The sequence below is a fragment of the Hyperolius riggenbachi genome, chromosome 2 (assembly GCF_040937935.1).
Source record: "Hyperolius riggenbachi isolate aHypRig1 chromosome 2, aHypRig1.pri, whole genome shotgun sequence".
Lineage (NCBI taxonomy): Eukaryota > Metazoa > Chordata > Amphibia > Anura > Hyperoliidae > Hyperolius > Hyperolius riggenbachi.
This window is the reverse complement of record NC_090647.1, coordinates 47386181-47402668: the sequence shown is the minus strand read 5'-3', so window position 1 is coordinate 47402668 and position 16488 is coordinate 47386181. Positions and strand designations below refer to the sequence as shown.

The window sequence follows — 16488 nt, the reverse complement described above, 5'->3', positions numbered from 1 at the left end:
GACCTCTCCTCTGGCAGAGAAAAAGTAAATAGTTCACTAACACTTGAGATAATAAAAGTCAGAAGACAGCCCTCTCCATGACTTGACTTTGAAAGTTGTAGAGCTTAATGTTTTTTTTGCATAGAGATAACAACTGGAGTTTATTAAAGAAAACCTGAACTGAAAATTTAAAGTCAAAATAAGCATACACAAGTCATACTTACCTTCCATGTAGTCTTTCTCCTGTCCCGCGTCCTATTTGTTCACTGTGATCAAGGGAATTTTCCGTCCTCCATTTTGAAAATGACCATTACCCATAACAGCTTTCTGGTCAGCACACAGTTAAACTATAACATCGCCTACTTGAGCCATAGGGAAACATGGACATTACCGGGTACATCAGTTTTACTCTCAGCTATAACTGACAGCAACTGATATTTTACTGACAGCAACTGATATACAGGATCTTCTCAAAAAATTAGCATATTGTGGTAAAGTTCATTATTTTCTGTAATGTACTGATAAACATTAGACTTTCATATATTTTAGATTCAAATACACACAACTGAAGTAGTTCAAGCCTTTTATTGTTTTAATATTGATGATTTTGGCATACAGCTCATGAAAACCCAAAATTCTTATCTCAAAAAATTAGCATATTTCATCCGACCAATAAAAGAAAAGTGTTTTTAAAACAAAAAAAGTCAACCTTTAATTAATTATGTTCAGTTATGCACTCAATACTTGGTTGGGAGTCCTTTTGCAGAAATGACTGCTTCAATGCGGCGTGGCATGGAGGGAATCAGCCTGTGGCACTGCTTAGGTGTTATGGAGGCCCAGGATGCTTCGATAGCAGCCTTAAGCTCGTCCAGAGTGTTGGGTCTTGCGTCTCTCAACTTTCTCTTCACAATATCCCACATATTCTCTATGGGGTTCAGGTCAGGACAGTTGGCAGGCCAATTGAGCACAGTAATACCATGGTCAGTAAACCATTTACCAGTGGTTTTGGAACTGTGAGCAGGTGCCAGGTCGTGCTGAAAAATGAAATCTTCATCTCCATAAAGCTTTTCAGCAGATGGAAGCATGAACCCACTTTTGAACCAGAAACAGCGGCAGAAGCGCCTGACCTGGGCTACAGAGAAGCAGCACTGGACTGTTGCTCAGTGGTCCAAAGTACTTTTTTCAGATGAAAGCAACTTTTGCATGTCATTCGGAAATCAAGGTGGCAGAGTCTGGAGGAAGACTGGTGAGAGGGAAATGCCAAAATGCCTGAAATCCAGTGTCAAGTACCCACAGTCAGTGATGGTCTGGGGTGCCATGTCAGCTGCTGGTGTTGGTCCACTGTGTTTTATCAAGGGCAGGGTCAATGCAGCTAGCTGTCAGGAGATTTCGGAGCACTTCATGCTTCCATCTGCTGAAAAGCTTTATGGAGATGAAGATTTAATTTTTCAGCACGACCTGGCACCTGCTCAAAGTTCCTAAACCACTGGTAAATGGTTTACTGACCATGGTATTACTGTGCTCAATTGGCCTGCCAACTCTCCTGACCTGAACCCCATAGACAATCTGTGCAATATTTTGAAGAGAAAGTTGAAAGACGCAAGACTCAACACTCTGGATGAGCTGAAAGAGACTCCGTAACAAAAATTGCATCCTGTTTTTTATCCTCCTACAAGTTCCAAAAGCTATTCTAATGTGTTCTGGCTAACTGCAGCACTTTCTACTAACACAGTCTCTGTAATAAATCAATGTATCTTTTCCCTGTCAGACTTGTCGGCCTGTGTCTGGAAGGCTGCCAAGTTCTTCAGTGTTGTGGTTCTGCTATGAACTCCCCTTTATGCACACTGCCTGTGTGTTATTTAGGATTAGAGCAGCTTCTCTCTTCTCTCTCTTATCTTTTATAAGCTGGATAAATCGTCCTCTGAGCTGGCTGGGCTTTCACATACTGAGGAATTACAAACAAGGGCAAAGCTGTTTGCAGGAAGAAAAGAGCAGCCTGAAACTTCAGTGCATGGGGGAAAGAAACACACAAATGATCTCTTGAGATTCAAAAGGAAGGCTGTATACAGCCTGCTTGTGTATGGATGTATTTTCTATGTGTGGACATATTGTACATCAACCTACTTCCTGTTTTGGTGGCCATTTTGTTTGTTTACAAACAAACTTTTAAAAACTGTTTTTAACCACTTTTAATGCGGCGAGGAGCGGCGAAATTGTGACAGAGGGTAATAGGAGATGTCCCCTAACGCACTGGTATGTTTACTTTTGAGCGATTTTAACAATACAGATTCTCTTTAACCACTTCAGGATTCTGCGTACGCTTAACTACGCCCCTGAATCCTGAAGTGGTTTCCATGGAAACGGCCGCTCGTATGAGCGGCCGTTCCATGTCAGTTCACGGAGGGTGTCTCCGTGAACACCCTGCGAGCCGCCGATCGCAGCTCGCAGGGTAAATGTAAACACGCGGGGAAGATCTTCCCCGGTGTTTACATATATACGGCGCTGCGCACCAGCAGCGCCGTTGAGGAGATCGGCGATCCCCGGCCTCTGATTGGCCGGGGATCGCCGGCATCTGATAGGCTAAAGCCTATCCTATCCGGCGCAGGACGGCTTTCCGTCCTGCGCTGCACACAGGGGACGGGAGAGGGAGGGAAGGAGGCAGAGGGAGGACTAGTGCTGCGGAGGGGGGCTTTGAGGAGCCCCCCCCCGCTAGGCACAGCAGCACGGCGGCGATCAGACCCCCCCAGCAGGACATCCCCCTAGTGGGGAAAAAAGGGGGGAGGTCTGATCGCCCTGCCTGATTTCTGATCTGTGCTGCAGGCTGAAGAGCCCCCGCAGCACAGATCAGCCAAACCACCCGGTATCCGGAAGTGGTTAAGGCCGCTATCAAAGCATCCTGGGCCTCCATAACACCTGAGCAGTGCCACAGGCTGATTGCCTCCATGCCACGCCGCATTGAAGCAGTCATTTCTGCAAAAGGATTCCCGACCAAGTATTGAGTGCATAACTGAACATAATTATTTGAAGGTTGACTTTTTTTGTTTTAAAAACAATTTTCTTTTATTGGTCGGATTAAATATGCTAATTTTTTGAGATAGGAATTTTGGGTTTTCATGAGCTGTATGCCAAAATCATCAATATTAAAACAATAAAAGGCTTGAACTACTTTAGTTGTGTGTATTTAAATCTAAAATATATGAAAGTCTGGTGTTTATCAGTACATTACAGAAAATAATGAACTTTATCACAAAATGCTAATTTTTTGAGAAGATCCTGTATTTCAGATCTGACAAAATATTGTCAGAACTGGAAGGGATCATTGTCAGAAGAAAATGGTGAGCTTCTGAGAGGAACTGATGGCAAGGTAACTATGCAATGTTCATTTGAAGTTACCTCGTGTTTATTTTAAATATTTTTACCCAGTACAGGTTCTCTTTAACTCTTCCTGTACTGGAAACAATTAGACTGATGTATCTGATCTTAATGTTTTATTTCTTATCTGTACTACACATACAAATCATATCATAATTTTTTTTTCGCTTTAGTGTCTCTTTAAAACAGAAGGAAACTTGCAATAATTCAGCTTTAAAGTGGACCCAAATTAAAAATACAAGATTTCAGAAATAAAATATATTTTCTAAATTATGATAATAGCTTCTCGGCCTTTTGGCTAAGATCAAGTGTAGTATCTGTCCTTATCAGTCTCAGGGAGGCATGTTACTGGGAACCCTGGCCAGCAGCACCCGGAGGAAGGATGCCTTGAACGAGTTGAGCAGGGGGGAAGGGTACCCTCAGCACCTCCAGTAAAGGTGTCCGTCCTGGTTCATAATTGTCAGGGGCTGACTGAATGGATCTACCATGATCGAAGCTGAAGGGCTGAGAGCTTTGCTTAGGCGTACTGCCCCTGGAAGTGGCGCTCCAGGAGTACCTGAAAAACCTAGGATGTGGCAGATCCTGGGCGGAGTAAGGTGCTTTGGTCTGTACTGCCCATATGCATTGCTGACTAACGCAGCTCCCCGGCCTTTTGGCTAGGGAGAGTGCGGAATTTTTATCACTCCGGCTGCAAGGTCAGGGCCAGCTTGCTGGCATCGGGGACTTGTCCCCTGGGGACTTCGGTTCCTGCCCGGCTCACTCTCGGGGGAGCCACGGACCATGTGGGATGCCACATGGCCAGGCCCTGTGGGTAACCACAGGGCACGTCGGGGTCCTCCAATCCTTTGGGTGTCGAAGGACGCCACCAGGGTCCTCCAACCCCTCGGGTGTTGGAGGATGCCAAGTACCCCCTGCGCCGATGGCAAAGGGAATAAGTTCCCTTCGGGGAACAACGGAAAGGGCACTGCTTCTTTGTGGGGCCTGGGGCTACTCATGTACGTTTTGTGCGGGTGTTTGTGCACTCACACTTTTTCCGTGCATGGGGCTAATAGCCTTGCTTACTCCGGGACTCCTGTTGCATGCAACAGGAGCCAAGAAAGCTAAAAAAAAAATAATAATAATAAATAGCAGCCTTTTTTCAGTTGCATGATGACAAATATAAAATATTTTACATTTATTGGAGGAACCCCTCCCTTCCTTTCAAATTGCCGGACAAAATCCGGCAAACTGGTGGAGTAGGTGGTGTCCGGCAATGGAGAAATTGCTAATGGCTGCCCCCAGTATAACCCTAGTTATTAAAAGAGAAGGCTGAAAAGCATGCACTGAAATGCTCATAGGTTTGAAGGAGTGTTTATTTATCTTTGTATGTGTTAGAGTAGTGCAACTAAATATTTTTAATTAAAAAAAATGTTTGGTTTGGGTCCGCTTTAAGTGAACATTTGAGGTTACCCACAATGCACCACTACTGAATATGCAAATGATCTCTTTATGCCCCTGTAAGCCAGGCTAGCATCCAGAACCGCTGGTGTATAGCAAGCCTATAGTTTTAAATTTTACAGAGCCATACCAACCCCACATGTAGACAGCCTGTCCACAATCATCTGTTTAATGGTGGCCATACATGGTACAATTTTTTCATACAATCTTACCATTTATATGTAATATAAGGGAACTGCCTAAATTATCCTTTCAGTATATTCACTTAATTTACCCTTATACTACATAGAAATGGTAATATTGTATGAAAAAATTGTACCATGTATGGCCACCATAAGATTGGGTGGCTGTGAGAATGTCAGGAGGGGGGTTCAGGGAATATCGCTCTCTCTGATCCTTTTGTAAAACAGGATGAAATTATTTTGCGATCTTTCTTAAGATTTCCAGGCGTGGGTTGTAGGTGACCACCAGTGGGACACGGCTCTCTTCCTGGTTCTGCTTGTACTCCAGGAGCGAGTCCTAGGGTTGTTGTTAGCTTTCTTGATTTGGGTCTCAGCCATTAGAGGAGTGTATCCCTGTTTTATGAAATTCTTCTTCGGGGAAGCCAGGTGTTTGTCTCTGTCATCCCTTTCAGAATAGATCCGATTGCATCTTATTGCCTGGCTGTAAATTATGGAATTCCTTGGGGCGGAAACTGTCATACCTGAGGTATGTGGGACAATCTGTTGGTTTGCGGTACATAGACATTTGTTGGCTGTTCCCTCTAATGTATGTGGTGATATCAAGAAAGTTATTCTCCCTGTGAGAGTAGCTCAGTTTCAGTTTGATTGTGGGATGGAAGGCATTGAAGTTCCTGTGAAATTGGATACGATCCTCCTCACTTGCAGACAAGAAGATCAAGATATCGTCTATAAAATGAAAGTAGGCCATGGGTATCAAGGTATTGTTCAATCTTTGCCATGAAGAGATTTGCTAACTGCTGTGCCAAATTGTGAGCCTATTTCCATTACCATTTGCTGTAAATAGAGGTCCTCTCCAAAAGTGAAATAATTATGGGTGAGAATTAATTTCATCAGTCCAGCAATTGGCTTTATAGGTGAGTCCAAACCTTGAAGTTATTTGTGACAGGCCGCAATACCATCATTATGGGGGATGTTGCTGTACAGAGACTCTACATCCATAGTGGCAAGAATGGTGCCTCCAGGCACTGGGCCGATGGCCGCCAGCTGGTTCAGGAGGTATGTAGTATCCTGTATGTAGTTGGGTCCTCTACAGACCAGTTCAGTTTTGGGAGAGTGTTAATGCAATTGAAATTTGCTTTTAGTGCCTTATAACATGAATTTCAAACTCAATAATGTAAGGGGCCAAATCTAAAACCTAGTCTAATGTAGGGACCAAATTGTTTATTAAGATTTAACATTTACGGTCTCAAAGTAAGTGGCGCTACTTTATGTAAGTGCTTATTGTTGTTTTGCCAGAAGCATTTCCTTCCTTTTTATCTCAAAGTACAAAATCTGAGCACAAGTCTTTCCTATTCATGTGATCAGCGTAAAACACTACCAAGTTCAAAACCGTCACTTATTTAATAGCGGAAAAAGTATGTTAACTTCCCCTACTACAAATTATGTGTCTAGGAATATTTTCACAAAAACACCAACAGAAGTCGCCCTTTAGATCTTTTTTCATACTGATAACCTAAAAAAATTGATCAAACAGAAGTGCATGGTTTGGTGGGTGTTAGAAAACTTTTAATTGTAATTAGAGTATTTTATTAATACAAGTCAAAAATAAAAAAAAAATGGCATAGAAGTTTCTAGTTATCTTTTTCCTTCTATGAATTATTATTATTATTATTTTTATAATTATTATATTTTTTTTTATTTTTTTTTGTAGTCAGATTTTCAGGATTGGAGTCTGAAGAAGGTCTGAGATTTAAATCTTGTCTATTTTTGTTTCGCCGGCAACTTTTTCTTTCTTCTACACATCTCTTTCATGCTCATTTAAGAAGTGTAACAAGCAGGAGTTCAAAAACCTCAGTGTATTGGGCATTTTAGTATATAAATTCCCAAAAACACTGGTTAAATAACCTTTACCTTCATCCTTGTGTAATTTCAACCGTATCTTTTTTTAATCTATTTATTTTTGTATTCAGATTCTATCAGAGGTTCCTGAAATAACCCTGTCTCACGATTGGATCCTGAGGAAGGTCTTCGCTTGAAATCTTACTGTTTGGCCTCGATTCATAAAGCATTCCCGCATACGGATATGCTGAAAACGGCTCACTTTACCGACCACACAGCAAAATCTGTATTTATAAAGGCTTTTTCCGCATGAAAAGCCGACATTCGCGAGCAGAGTGATGAAGTACCACCTTGAGCGGTGATTATCATAACAAAAGTAACAAGTAGTCAATTCATAAAGATTAGAGGTAGCGGTATGCGGACGGGTATTACCGCTACCTCTGATGTGGCGAGAAGCGTGCGGAATACATTGCAGTGAATGGGACAGACCTCCCAAGCAGCTGCAGAGAGAACACCGAACGGAGGGACTCCGCCTGCTTCTCCTGTTTCCGCATGTCTCCCGACAGCCCGACAGCCTAACGCCTGCCTACAGCGGAATATCTCCGCACGCCTGTCACAACTAGCAACATTTTTATGAATTAACACCCTGAAGGCTGAAATACCGACAGCGGTGTTTCCCCGCTCAACGTTACCTTACCGACAGCACTTTTATGAATCGAGGCCTTTGAATCTTTTTAAGTTATCCATTAAATGGTATCTCCTACTTTGAAACATTCTTCATTCATGGATAACTAATACAGTGCAATACTCTACTGCTGAAATAAAGAGGAAAATAATAAGTTAAATGCATTGATAGTTGTGCTTCTTGCTAGAGTGGTGTGTGGTCCGGATTTAGTTGTGGAGCAGATTTGCCAACACCAGACTTAAAAATGTAGATTCAGGTTATAATTGTAATCACATGAAAATGATACGTACATAGTTTTATAACATAATATCTACATCATTAAAGGTTGGACCGGAAACAACCTTTGCTGGTTTGATGTTAGGAGAGATTTGCTAGAGTAATATCAGCCATTACTTGCTGGGAAGCTGCAGAGGAGGCAGGGTAAGGATACAGCATCACTCCCCATTGATGTACAGAATGGACTCTCTTCCCAAAAGGAATTGGGAGTGGCTGCCTTAGTGACGTCACTTTATTCAAATACATTGGCTGTAGTGCATTCTGGGAAAAAATCCTATTTGTACTGATTTGATGTTTGAGGCTAATTTTATACCTATTGTCAGAGCAGCAGGACTTGGGATTGTATGAGGATCTGGACCGTGTGAAAAAATAGTGCAGATAAAATGAATTTTGTTGCAAGTCATAAAGTCATGTGTTGAGTAAGCAGTGCTGAGACCAGCATCCTCCCTCCATGTAATTCCAACTCATACTTACCTGGCAGGGGAGACACCATGATCACGAAGGTGGTTCTCCCAGGGTGAGGCTCATCCATTGCACTCTGGGTGGGTTGACCCCTGCGATTTCCCCAAATGCGGGAAACTCGACTGAATAATTTGTGGTAGTGGGGGACTGTGTTCGCGCTTTCCCCTGATTAATGCTGGTTAATGATAGTGTAAGCCATAATAAAACGTGGATTCATTGGCTTCTGGAAGAGTGTTGAAGCAATTAAAATGTGTTGTCCATGCCTGATGTCAAAATCTAAAACCCAGTCTAATTTGGGGGCCAAATTGTTTATTAAGATTTAACATTTACGGACTCAAAGTAAGTGGCGTTACTTTGGAAGTGCCTATTTTTGTTTTGCCAGCAGTGTTTCCTCTCTTTTATTTCAATGTACTAAATCTGAGCACAAGTCTCACCTGTTCATGTGATCATGACCCCAATGACCCGAATTGCCCCGCTGCAGTCCATCATGAATGCGGCAACCAGAATTATCCACTCCTCCCATCGCTCCACCAGGGCGGCTCCCCTCCATGATTCCCTCCACTGGCTTCCTATCCAGTCCAGTCCTACAAATCTGTCCACAAAACCTGTCCAACCTACATTTCCGATCTTACTCAGAGGTACACACCTAGCTGCTCACTCCGCTCCTCCAATGAACTTCGCCTGACCACCCCCGCATCCCCAGTCCCATGCACGCCTCCAGGACTTCTCAAGAGGACCCCTACCTTTTGTGTCCCTACCTCTCCCTCTAGATTGTAAGCCTTTGGGCAGGGTCCTCCTCCTTTTGTGTCCTACCTGATCATGCACCTCCATTACTGTGCACCCATGCTATACATTTGAGTGAACCAAACGTGCCTAATCTCCATGCTCCCATCCAGTGACTGACTAAGCATTACCTGGTACTCATACTGAGCTGCATGATCTGGTTTTCCTTGTATTCCTGTATTGCCATATTGCTGTATGTCACCCCTAAATATTGTCTGTAACCTAAACTAATGTCCAGTGCAGTGTAATATGTTGGCACTTTATAAATACTATAAATAAATAATGATAAATCAGCGTAAAAAATTACCAAATTCAAAACCCTTATTGAAAAGTGGAAAAAAAAAATACATGGTGCTTGATTCACAAAGCGGTGCTAACCTACTTAGCACGTCTAAAGTCTTTAGACGTGCTAACCAGGGTGCTAAGTAGGTTAGCACCCAATTTCTCAATTGAGAAAACCGGTGCTAACATACTTAGCACCCTGGTTAGCGCGCCTAAAGACTTTAGACGTGCTAAGTAGGTTAGCACCGCTTTGTGAATCAAGCCCATTGTCTCCTACTACAAATAATATGTCTAGGAAGATTTTCACAAAACCCCACATCGTTTTTCACACGGATTACGTAAAAAAATTGACAGAAGTGCAAGGCTTGGTAGGTGTTGGAAAACATTTAATTGCAAGAAGAGTATTTAGTATAAGAAAAAACATGGTATAGAAGTGTTAAAATAACATATCTTTTTCCTTCTATGATTTTTTTTTGTCAAATTCTCAGAATTGGAGTCTGAAGATATGAATGTTTTAGATTTAAATCTTCTCTATTTTTGATTTTCCAGCAACCTTTTATCTGTTCTTGGTACAAAGTACTAAACTGAGAACAAATCTGAAACCAGACATCTCTCTCCTGCTCATTTAAGAAGTGTAACAAGCAGGAGTTCAAAAACCTAACTTATTTAATATCAACTTCCACTCCTTCTAAGTAGAGGCAGTTGAGTATTCAAAACTGTAGATGAAGGTTTAAATAATGATTACAATTTCTTGTGCAGATATGATGGGTTTTAAATGCCACTATTCTCTTTTTGTTGTTGTTGTTGTTGTTTTATTTTTAATGTATTGTGCCATAATTATTTCTTGTGCTTTCTCCAGCCCAGTGCTGGTCGGGAGGTCCCACGCCGGCGTCCTGGCTCCTCTCCATGTCCCCGCTCCGGAATGGCTGACAGGCCGCAGCCCGGGCGACACTCTCCCGAGTGTCGGGCTGCTTCTTCCGCATATGACGCGGATTACGTCACACGCCGGCCGCCTCGCGTCATCACGGCGGCCGGCGTTAAAGTACTGCGCATGCGCGCTTTAATCGCGCATGCGCAGTACTTTCACGCCGGCCGCCGTGATGACGCGAGGCGGCCGGCGTGTGACGTAATCCGCGTCATATGCGGAAGAAGCAGCCCGACACTCGGGAGAGTGTCGCCCGGGCTGCGGCCTGTCAGCCATTCCGGAGCGGGGACATGGAGAGGAGCCAGGACGCCGGCGTGGGACCTCCCGACCAGCACTGGGCTGGAGAAAGCCCCTGGTGAGTACAACTTTTATTTTTTAGGTGAGCTCGGAGTCCCTTTAAAGGGGTTCTGTGGCCCATTAAAAAATCCAAAAAGTGTCACTTACTTGGGGCTTTTACCGCCCCCCTGCAGCTATCAAGTTCCACGCCGTCACTGAAGCCCTCTCTGTTCCTCGCCGTGGGTCACCTGCCAATTATTTGTCTAACTAGATGAATAGCACTGCAGCTGCGCAGCCTTGGCCATTCGCGTCTCCAGGAGCTTACTGCGCAGGTGCAGTATGAAGTTTTCTTGTACTGCGCCTGCGCAGTAAGCTCCCGATGCCGCACAGCCACAGTGCTGTTCATCTAGTTAGACGAATAATTGGCAGGCGCCAATGGAAATCAAGTTTATTAACCCATGGAGGTCTGGATTAGAAGTCACACTTAAAATTAAAGTGGAAAAAAACACTACAGGCTGATCCAACTTTGATGTAATGTCCTTAAAACAAGACAAAATGAGGCTCAGTAGTGTATGTGACCTCCCCATACCTGTATGACCTCCCTACAACGCCTGGGCATGTTCCTAATGAGGTGGCAGGTGGTCTCCTGAGGGATCTCCTCCCAGACCTGGGCTAAAGCATCCACCAACTCCTGGACAGTCTGTGGTGCAATGTAGAGTTGGTGGATGGAATGAGATATGATGTCCCAGAGGTGTTCAGGCCAGTTCATAATATCAATGCCTTCGTCTTGCAGGAACTGAGGACACACTCCAGCCGCATGAGGTCTAGCATTGTCTTGCATTAGGAGGAACCCAGGGCCAACTGCACCAGCATATGGTCTCACATGGGGTCTGAGGAACTTATCTCGGTGTCTAATGGCAGTCAGGCTACCGCTGACGAGCACATGGAGGGCTGTGTGGCCCCTCAAAGAAATGCCACCCCACATAATTTATGACCCACTGCCAAACCAGTCATGCTGGAGGATGTTGCAGGCAGCAGAACATTCTCCACGGCGTCTCCAGACTGTCACATCTGTCACATGTGCTCAGTGTGAACCTGCTTTCATCTGTGAAGAGCATAAGGTGCCAGTGGCAAATATGCCAATCTTGGTATTCTATGGCAAATGCCAAATGTCCTGCATGGTGTTGGACTGTAAGCATAATCCCCACCTGTGGATGTCGGGCCCTCGTGGAGTCTGACTGTTTGAACAGACGCATGCACATTTGTGGCCCGCTGGAGGTAATTTTGCAGAGCTCTGGCAGTGCTCGTCCTGTGAGTACATTTGAAATCGGCGCCAGTAGACTTGGGCACAGGATACAGCGGTACATGGCTGATCCTGCTTCTGCACAAGTCTGGGCCGATTTAATTACTATTCCCCCTCCAGGCCGCCATGGATAGTGGGGGAATGAAATAATTCGGCTTCCAGCGATTGCTGGAGGCCGAATTATTATGTTTTAAAGCAACCTCGGCTCCGTCTTCTGACGGAGCCGACGTTACTCACTGAGCGCTTCAATAGGAGTGATTCCTATTGAAGTCTATAGAGGCGCCGGCTGCGCCCAAATCTAGCAGCGCTGAAAAGCACTGCTCCGCGTCCTGTTCCTCCTTGCACAAAGGCAGAGGTAGCGGTCCTGCTGCTGGGTTGTTCTCTTCCTACGGCCTCCTCCATGTCTCCTGATGTACTGGCCAGTCTCCTGGTAGCACCTTCATGAAATACATAGCAAACTTTCGTGCCACAGTCTCATGCTGCCACTAAAGTGAAAGCAATGCCAGCATTCAAAAGTGACCAAAACATCAGCCAGAAAGCAGAGGCACTGAGAGGTGGATTGTGGTCACCACCTGCAGAACCACTCTTTTATTGGAGATGTCGTGCTAATTGCCTATAATTACCACCTGCGCTATATTCCATTTGCACAACAGTATATGGCAATGGGTATCATTCATAAAGCATTTCCGCATGCGGAAATGCTAAAAACAGCTGACTTTACTGACCACTCGGCAAAGTCAGCATTCATAAAGGCTCTTTCCGCATGAAAAAAAGACATACCGAGCAGAGTGATAAATCACCGCCTTGTGCGGTGATTAATGGAACAAATGTAGCAAAATGTTAATTCATAAAGAATACCGCCAGCGGTGTCAGGTCGGAAAGTCCCACTCCCTCTGATGTGGCGATACCAATGCAAGTGAATGGAGACACACAGACCTCCCAGGCAGCTGCAGCAGAGCGGAACACGGAGAAATGTATCAACTCGGCAGCTTCCGTGTCTCCGCCTGCCTACCGCCAGCCTAGTTCGGGGAATCTCCGCACTGCCACCGCACCTACACACTTCTTTATGAATGCCCACCCAGAAGTCTAAAGTACCGGTTGCGGAGAAGAACAGTGTTTTCCCGCACTACCGACAGCCTCTTTATGAATGATACCCATTGTCAGTCGGTGACGCTACATAAGTGGATAGTTCGATTTCACAGGCGTGTGATTGACTTGGAGTTGCATTGTTTTCTAGGTGTTCCCTTTATTGATTAATTTGAGCAGTGTATATATTTGATCATGCAGAAGTGCAATGGTTTGGAGGGTGTATTGAAAATTTTAATTCATAAATTCAAAACACTTTGGTAATGAAGCGGTTGAATAATTGCCTTTACCTTCCTCCTTGTTTACATTCAACACTTTTTTTTGGGGGGGGAGGGTATTTGTATTCAGATTCTGGTACAGGTTACTGAAATAACCACGTCTCACGATTGGAGTCTGAGGAAGGTCTTAGCTTTAAAGGGAAGGTCCAAGCAAAAAAAAAAAATGAGTTTCACTTACCTGGGGCTTCTACCAGCCCCATGTAGCCATCCTGTGCCCTCATAGTCACTCACTGCTGCTCCAGTCCCCCGTTGGCAGCTTTCTGACCTCGGAGGTCAGGGCCACATTGCATACATTTTTACGCATTCCAGCTAGTGCAGGAACAAAAATGTACGCGTTGCACCACTAACGCGTAAAAATGTATGTGTTAAAGAGGAACTGTAACGCCAAAACGGCCCCTGGGGGGTACTCACCTCGGGTGGGGGAAGCCTCAGGATCCTAATGAGGCTTCCCACGCCGTCCTGCGTCCCTCGGGGGTCTCGCTGTAGCCCTCCGTGCAGTCCGGGCAGCGGTGACGTCATTATTTACCTTCCTGGCTCCTGCGCAGGCGCTCTGATGCCTCTCGGCGCCGAAGTAGGCGGAAATACCCGATCGCCGTCGGGTCTGCTCTACTGCGCAGGCGCAAGTTTCCGGCGCCTGCGCAGTAGAGCGGACCCGACGGAGATCGGGTATTTCCGTCTATTTCCGTGCCGAAAGTCGCCACAGCGCCCCCGCTGGAGCCAGCAAAGGTAAATATTGAACTGACAGTCGGCACAGTCGCCGGCTGTTCGGAGGGCTGCGGCGAGACCCCCGTGGGACAGAGGACGGCGTGGGAAGCCTCATTAGGATCCGGAGGCTTCCCCCACCCGAGGTGAGTACCCCCCAGGGGAGGTTTTTGTTGTTACAGAGTCTCTTTAATGTTCCTGCACTAGCGGGAATGTGTAAAAATGTACGCAATTCAGCCCTGACCTCCGAGGTCAGAAAGCTGCCAGCGGGGGACTGGAGCAGCAGTGAGTGACTACGAGGGCACAGGATGGCTGCATGGGGCTGGTAGAAGCCCCAGGTAAGTGAAACTCATTTTTTTTTTTGCTTGGACCTTCCCTTTAAATCTTACTCTTTGAATCTTTTAATTTAGCAGTTAAATGGTATCTCCTACTATGAAACTTTCTTCCTTCATGGATAGCTAACACAGTACAACACTCTATTGCTGAAATAAAGAGGAATATGATCAGTGAAATGCATTTGTAGCTGTGCTTCTTGCTAGAGTGATGTGTGGTCCGGAGTTAGTTGTGGAGCAGATCTGCCAACATCAAACCAACATGTTGATTTAGGTAATAATTTTAATGGCTGACAGTACAGGGTTTTCTTACTATCTGCATTTAGTCATTAAAGGAATCTGTGTTTGTTGGTTTGGTGTCGGGAGATTTGCTACAGTAATATGAGCCGTTAGTTGCAGAGGAGGCAGGGTAAGGATACAGCATCATTTCTTGCTAGAGTGATGGGTGGTCCGGAGTTAGTTGTGGAGCAGATCTGCCAACAGCAAACCAACATGTGCCAACAGCAAACCATCGCTTCTCGGCCTTTTGGCTAAGATCAAGTGTAGTATCTGTTCTTGAAATTTTTGGGGGGACCTGGAGGGATGGCACTGTGGCAGGGTGTCCTTCCTGGTCGTAATCCCCAGGGGTGGATGGAATGGATCTATACCATGGTCGAGGCTGAATGGCTGAGGGCTTTGCTTAGGCGTACTGCCCCTGGAAGTGGCGCTCCAGGTGCACCTGAAAAAACCTGAGATGTGGCAGATCTCAGGCGGAAGTAGGGTGCTTTGGTCTGTACTGCCCATATGCATCGCCAACTAACGCAGCTCCCCGGCCTTTTGGCTAGGGAGAGGGCGGAATTTTTATCACTCCGGCCGCAAGGTCGGGGCCAGCTTGCTGGCACGGGGACTTCGGTTCCCACCCGGCTCCCTCTCGGGGGAGCCACCCGGACCATGTGGACACGGTTGCCACATGGCCAGGCCCTTTGGGTAACCACTGGGCGCAGTAGGGGTCCTCCTCGGAGGACCCCAGGATCCTCCAACCCCTCGGGTGTTGGAGGATGCCACCCCCTGAGCCGAAGGCAAAGGGGGAAGGTTCCCTTCGGGGAACAACCGGAAGGGCCCTGCAGCATTGTGGGGCCCGTGGCTACTCGTGCACGTTTTGTGGGGGTGCTTTAGGGCACTCACGCTTTTTCCGTGCACGGGGCTAATAGCCTTGCTTACCCGGGACCTCTGTTGCATGCAACAGGGGCCAAGAAAGCTTAAAAAAAAAAAAAAAAAAAAACAGCAAACCAACATGTTGATTTAGGTAATAATTTTAATGGCTGACAGTACAGGGTTTTCTTACTATCTGCATTTAGTCATTAAAGGAATCTGTGTTTGTTGGTTTGGTGTCGGGAGATTTGCTACAGTAATATGAGCCGTTAGTTGCAGAGGAGGCAGGATACAGCATCAATCCCCATTGATGTACAAAACGGTCTCTCTTCCCTGAAAGGAGTTGGGAGTGGCTGCCTGAGTGACGTCACTTTATTCAAATATGTTGGCTGTTGCAGTGCACTCTGGTAGATATTCCTGTTTACGCTGATTTCATGTTTGAGGCTAAATTATACTTCTTGTCAGAGAAGCAGGACTTTTAGATTTGTATGAGGATGAGTACTGTGTGAAAAAATAGTGTAGATAAAATGAATTTGTTGTAGGTTACAAAGTCTCCCTGTGTTGAGTAAGCAGTGCTGAGACTAGCATCCTCTCTCCGTGCGATTCTAACTCATACTTACCTGGCAAGGGAGACACCATGATCATGAAGGTGGTTCTCCCAGGGTGAGGCTCATCCATTGCACTCCGGGTGGGTTGACCCCTGCGATTTCCCCAAATGCGGGAAACTCGACTGCATAATTTGTGGTAGTGGGGGACTGCGTTCGCGCTTTCCCCTGATCAATGCTGGTTAATAGTAGTAAGCCATAATAATCATTCTACAGTAGGGATGCTCAGCAGAGCTCGAATATTCGAGTAGCTCGAATATTCGAGCTCTTTTTCAGCTATTCGAGCTCGGTATTCGAGCTCCGAATAGCTGCAGCTATTCGAATGGGCTATCCGAGTACACTCGAATAGCCCATTCACTATTCGAGCAACCCGGCGCCAGTGGTGCTCAGCAGAGCTCGAATATTCGAGTAGCTCGAATATTCGAGCTCTTTTTCAGCTATTCGAGCTCGGTATTCGAGCTCCGAATAGCTGGAGCTATTCGAATGGGCTATCCGAGTACACTCGAATAGCCCATTCACTATTCGAGCTATTCGAGCAACCCGGCGCTATTCG

General features: G+C 45.5%; 2 non-coding genes and 2 pseudogenes across 2 annotated transcripts; all 4 read left to right on the top strand.

Annotated features, from left to right (window-relative positions):
• Nucleotides 1–3629: 3629 nt before the first annotated feature.
• Nucleotides 3630–3773, top strand: LOC137554805 (U2 spliceosomal RNA; annotated as a pseudogene).
• Nucleotides 3774–8236: 4463 nt separating this feature from the next.
• Nucleotides 8237–8400, top strand: LOC137554783 (U1 spliceosomal RNA). Its single transcript, XR_011027526.1, has one exon. It is a non-coding gene; the product is annotated as a U1 spliceosomal RNA (small nuclear RNA).
• A 6309-nt stretch (nucleotides 8401–14709) lies between these two features.
• Nucleotides 14710–14840, top strand: LOC137554800 (U2 spliceosomal RNA; annotated as a pseudogene).
• Nucleotides 14841–15942: 1102 nt separating this feature from the next.
• Nucleotides 15943–16106, top strand: LOC137554777 (U1 spliceosomal RNA). The gene has a single exon (XR_011027521.1). It is a non-coding gene; the product is annotated as a U1 spliceosomal RNA (small nuclear RNA).
• Nucleotides 16107–16488: the final 382 nt, after the last annotated feature.